Below are 6,264 nucleotides of genomic sequence, written 5' to 3'. Positions count from 1 at the left end.
AAAAATCCAGGTGCCCAAATAGCTTAGATTCAAAAGAAAGATCTATGCCACTGTGAAATTCTAAAATTTAGAAGTCTAGAAGTTAATTTGTTTCCAGATATTTGGGTAAAAAAATTCAGAAAAGAAACATGCCTTTTGCTAAGAAGGAGTACTCAGAGGTAAGATTAGAATCCCAGAAGGTTCTCTAAAGATGCTCAGAAATATGGAAAATTGAAAGTTGAAATTCATCAACACTGTAAATTAATTACAGAGATGAAATAATCTTACAGGAAAGAAACAAAAGGAGTATCATTACATGCAAATAGATAAATAATGTGAAAGACTTGCAAGTTCTGGAGATACTATCATTAAAAATGATTTTTATTATTCTAGTATAATGATAGGAACATGAAATTTAGATCCAAAAGTCATGTGCATCACACAAAGAATGGATTTCTCTAATATATGAAAACTACTGTTAATAAATTTTAAAAAGACCTATCACCCCAATGAAAAGGGACATGAAAAGATAGTTTACAGAAGAAAGACAAATAGTTCTTCTATATTTGACATAATGCTCCACTGTACTCATAATATGACAATTAAAAATTAAAACTACCAATGAAATACTTTTCATCTCTCAAACTGGCAAGCTTCAAAAAGTGTAATAAAGCATTATTTGCAAGACTGTGTGAAATAGACCCTTTCATAATTGCTGGCAGGAGTGAAAATTGATCCAATTTCTTAGGAGAACAATTTGGCAATATCTATCAAAATTACAAAGGTATACATCCCCTCACCCAAAAGCTTTGCTCCTACATCCTTAAGTCATCTACTCCCACATCTTGAAATGACTTGTGTTCAAGGCCTTTATATTGTAGCATTTTAAAAACCCGAGTATAGCTGACAGACATTGTCACATTAGTTTCAAGTGTACAACATAGTGATTAAAAATGTCATTTTTATGCTATGTTCACCACAAGTACAGCTATTTTTTTTCCTTTCAATTCATTTAATTTCAACAATCTGTCAAAAAAGAGCCAATAGACAAATACTGAATTAAATTTGGTTGGGTTTTTCAAACCCTCCAACTGCAGACTATAAAAACATCTTGTGTGTCTCTCATTCTGACCACCCCTGTTACTTTTCCATATACCACAGGCCACCCATAGATATACAAAGCCAGGGGCCAAAGCCGGTACAGTCTACTTGGAGCCAGTAGACAGAAGGGGATGAGGCCTGATGAAGCACTTATGGACAAAATATAGTTCACCGTTGGGTTGAAGTTCTTCAATATAAAGAAGAAGGCAACAATGACCAAGACCAGGAATTGGGTGACCAGGAATAGAAGATGGAAAATGTTGTAGCTTCATAATCAGCAACTTCATTCTTCTTCCACAAAATTCTTTCATCTTTTTCCTTTCGAGACATCTTTCTGTTATCAGCTTCAGAGAGTTTTCGAGTCACTTCTTTGGAAACAGCATCCTCCCTCTTCTGTGCTACTTTGTGTTTGAGAACAAATTTCACGTTTTTGTATGCGAAAGCCACCAGGTAAGTGCTTACGAGGGTCATCACACTGTAGAGCATGGCCGACTGAATGAGATCCATATGCCAAATTTGCCAATACAGCCAGATGGGGATGGCTGACACGATGAAGGCGTTCCCGAAGAAGAGCGTGGAGGACTTGGCCGACAGGTTGCCACACAAGGCTATTGCAGTATCATGGACTATATTCCTTATGCTGTGCCTTTTATTCCTCTGACTTATTCATTCCCTAACTGCAAACCTGTATCTCCCACTCCCTGCACCTCGCTCCCACCTCCTCTCTGTCAACCATCAGTTTGTTCTTTGTATTTATCGTCCCGATTCTGCATTTTTTTGTTTGTTTATTCTTTTTTTGTAGTTTTCTTTTGGATTCCACGTGTGAGTGAAACCATGGTATTTGTCTTTATCAGTCTACCTTATTTCACTCAGCATAATACCTGCTAGGTCCATCCTTCTTGTCTCTGAAGGCATGATCTTATCCTTTTTATGGCTGCATAATATTCCTCTGTGTGTGTGTCTGTGTGTGTGTGTGTGTGTGTGATATCTTCCTTCTTTCTTATCTTTTGATAAGTGTCCTATTGATGGACACTTAGGTTGCTTCCATATCTTGACTATTGTAAATAATGCTGCAGGAAACATAGCGATGCATATATATCTTTTCAAATTAGTGTTTACATTTCCTTTGGGGTAAATATCTAACAGTGGAATTATTGGATCGTATCATATTTCCATCTTAATTTTTTGAGGAAGCTCTGTACTATTTTCCACAGTGGCTGTCCCACTTTATATTCCCACCAACAGTATACAAGTGTTCCTTTTTATCCACATCCTTATCAACACTTGTTTTCTTGTCTTTTTAATTTTAGCCATTCTGATACATGTAAGGTGATATCTCATTATGGTTTTTTTTTTTCATTATGGTTTTGATTTGCATTTCCCAGATGAATGATGTTGAACAACTTTTCATGCAGTCTGTTGGCCATGTATGTTTGTATATATTGTAACATTTTTACCATGATGAAAGATTTTAAACTATTTAAATCCTCACTGGTAAGGGCCTGGTTTGATCAATAGTGAATCACTCAATCAATGCACTACTTAGTTGTTTCAAATAAAAATTGAAGATTAATTCTTTATGCATAGATCTGGAATGATTTATGTGCAGAGTTAATAGGTGAAACAAGTAAGGTACAGAATAAAATGTATAGTATATTAGCGTCAGCATAAAAAATGGTAGAGGAGACTTCTATTCACTAGTATATGCATAGAATATCTCTGCATAGACAGCCAACTAACTAATACTAACCTAATGATATTGCCCCAAAAGGAAAATGGGTGGGTGGAGGACAAATGTCAGAGGGAAATTTTCTCTGCATAACTTTCTGTATCTTATAAATATTGACCATAGGAAAATAGTAGTTCTTTTTTATCTAAGAATAGTTCACATACAATGTGAATTGTTTTTAAATTAAATAAAAGCTAGATTAAAAAATCATCTAGGCTTGGGCTCCGCCTCTCCAAGAGTTATTTTAACCTATTTTGAAATACAATTTACTATTTTGGAATTTCCCTAGCAATAAATGGTACTTCTTGCCTATCACACATTATTTCAGGGAACCAATGAGAAAACAAGCATGAGAGCACTTTGTAGACTATAAAGTAGTATGCATGGGATCCCTGGGTGGCGCAGCGGTTTAGCACCTGCCTTTGGCCCAGGTAGCAATCTTGGAGACCCGGTAATCAAATCCCACGTCGGGCTCCTGGTGCATGGAGCCTGCTTCTCCCTCTGCCTGTGTCTCTGCCTCTCTCTCTCTCTCTCTCTGTGACTATCATAAATAAATAAAAATTAAAAAAAATAAAGTAGTATGCAAAGGCAAAAAAAAAAATGTGTATATAACAGTATTGACTGAGCCTAGATCCTTACTATAAAATAAATACTGAATATTCTAATAGTTTTGTTGAAACTCAGTTTAAGAATACAAATTCTAACCCATTTCTTTGCAAAGTGTTTATTCTGGCTCCAAACAATGATTTTTTTAGCCTTAAACACAAAAAAAGAACTCACCTCATGTCATGTAATATTAAAAAAATAGTCATGTGTACTCAAACAATAACACATTAATGTACTAGGAAAGGGAACACCTGGGTGGCTCAGTCCAGTAAGAGTCTGCCTTCAGCTCTGGTCATGATCCTAGGGTCCTGAGATGGAGCCCTACATTGGGATCTCTGCTGAGCAGGGAGCCTGCTTCTCCCTCTACCTTCTCCCTCTGCACCCCCTTCCTGTTCATACTCTCTCTCTCTCTGAAGTAAATAAATAGTTTTTAAATGTTCTAGGAAATTGACCTCAAAAAATCCTACTGTGAGGATTTGCTTACCAGGAAGAGAAACTTTTAAAGAATAAACAATTACCCCAAACATGAGAATGTATGTATATAAATGCAAATTATCATATATCTAATTACCCCAGAAAAGAGATAAATGCCCCATGTACATTCTAGAATGAGAATGCCATGTATGATTCATTTTCTTGCCAACTTCTGTTGACTGATGATATCTTCTTGTATCATTCTGTTGAATGAGATTCCAAGGCAAACTCTGGACTTAATGGGAAAACATGCAGCAATAATTATGTCTGCCATGTAGGTGAGAGTAAGGAACAGTTGGAAGGCCAGACAACAGTCCACAACTGCTCTCTACATTCGCATATGTTTCCCCTTTCTTCTTCCCTTCTGCCCTTCAGCACCATAATTTTCTACAAAAAGATTGCTAGGAAAGAGGGTTCAGAATAGGATTTAGGCAGACTGGTAGTAAGAAAGAAAGAAGTGTTCTCCTCCCTAGACTTCCTTAGCAAGAGGAAAGGATTAAGAGATGGAAGAAAAAACTTGTTTGGAGCTCAGTTAGTTTTTCGCTCTGGTTATTATCACGACTAGTTCATATCAATACTACTAGATTTCATTTATATACAATGTAATCAATGAAGGTCAAGAATGTCCAAACAGTAGCTCATTTAAATCAACATTAGAATCCACAGAAGTTGAATGATCTCCTTTTTGTGTATGTCTCCTTTTTTTTTGTTTGAGATTTTTATTTATATGAAAGAGAAAGAGAGAGAGAGCCAAGCCTTAAAATGTATATAAGTTTGATTCTCTATTTAAACTTTAAGGGATGTGGTCTAGGTAAATAAACATGGCTACATGAAGAAGATAATTAAGGAAATGCTTGTCGCATAAAAGTTTATAGCAGCAAAACTTTTGAAACAACCTAACCAGCTAAAAATTGGGGATTGGCTAAACAAACTATGGGATATCTCTACAAAGGAATCTATTGTCATCATACCCATGATGTAGCAGATTATCAAATGAAAAGATGCTCCCTAATCACCAATAAGTGACAAGAGCAATTATAAATTATAAAAGGAATGCATAATATAATCTTCTTTTTGGTGATACTAGAATATTGTTGAAAGCCTACATACCAAAATATTAACAGTGGTTATCTATGGGTGGTGGTATCACGGGGATGTGTACTTCTTTACTTTCTACATATATTTATTTCCAAATCATTCAATAGACAAGCATATCTTTTGTAGTAAGCTATACTTGAAACTTCAAGAGGAGTAGACTTTGTTATATTCATTTTTATGTCCAAGATATAGCACAAAATATTGCACATAAGTGTTCCCATAACTGTGTGTTGAAGAAAAATATATTTAAACATATATTTATATTTAGTTATTATAAATAAAATTCATATAGGATATAAATATAAGAAATATATATTCTCTAAGCAAGAGTTGTGGCAGTCGTAATCTCAGAGGAAAGCAATATGTCACCAACACGACCATTCACAGAAGAAACAGTCACACAGGTCAGGCCAAATAACTACAGTTAAAGGAAGAAACACCACTAAGTAATCACCAGGTGGCAGGAAATAGAACCAGCAACTTAGCTAAAGAAGCCAATGAATATAGTGAGTTCTAGAAACTGCATCCTCCACAGAGGGCCTAAGAAATCCAGGCTCTTGGCCAACAGGACTGACTCAGGCCTCCTTCATTTCCTTCTGGAATTCAAGTGAAAATAACTCCTCTCTTCTGAGCCCTGATCAGTAAGCTTGTTTCACAAGACCTAGGGTGGGTGCTTAGAACCCTCCAGGGGCTGGAGACATTTTTGTAAGATAGGGAGTGTAGTCGGAAGAAGGAATTTTTAGATTTTAAATGAGAAACAACTCTGCCATTACCAGCGTGTGAGTTTTTGCCAAGTTGCATTTTCGTTTTACTGTTAAGTATGAATTAGAAAAATAGCTGTTTGTCACAAGATTGAGGACAAATGGATAATGACCTGAAAAAAAAATTAAGAAGTACCATAACTAGGTGTTAAACTATAAAATATATTACCTTTACTACCCTAGAAAGAGAGAATGCCCCCATATACATTCTAGAATGAGAATGCCATGTATGATTCATACGGAAGATGCTGAAATATAATATGTACTTAGGTTTTGGAGACCAGATACAAGTGGACTTGGGTGGCAGCCCGGGGTGGCTCAGCGGTTTAGTGCCGCCTTCCGCCTGGGGGTGATCCTGGGGACCTGGGATCGAGTCCCACGTCAGGCTCCCTGCGTGGAGCATGCTTCTCCCTCTCCCTGAGTCTCTGTCTCTGTCTCTCTCTCTGTGTCTCTCATGAATAAGTAAAATCTTCAAAAAAATGAGTGGACTTGGGTAACTAGATGAACACATGCAAA

The 6,264-nt window shown here is 36.4% G+C and overlaps 1 pseudogene; it reads right to left on the bottom strand.

Moving 5' to 3' along the window:
• Positions 1 to 1,184: 1,184 nt before the first annotated feature.
• On the bottom strand, positions 1,185 to 1,649 carry LOC119876463 (annotated as a pseudogene).
• Positions 1,650 to 6,264: the final 4,615 nt, after the last annotated feature.

The sequence above is a fragment of the Canis lupus genome, chromosome 8 (genome assembly GCF_011100685.1).
Source record: "Canis lupus familiaris isolate Mischka breed German Shepherd chromosome 8, alternate assembly UU_Cfam_GSD_1.0, whole genome shotgun sequence".
NCBI lineage: Eukaryota > Metazoa > Chordata > Mammalia > Carnivora > Canidae > Canis > Canis lupus.
This window is presented reverse-complemented; position numbering and strand designations above follow the sequence as displayed.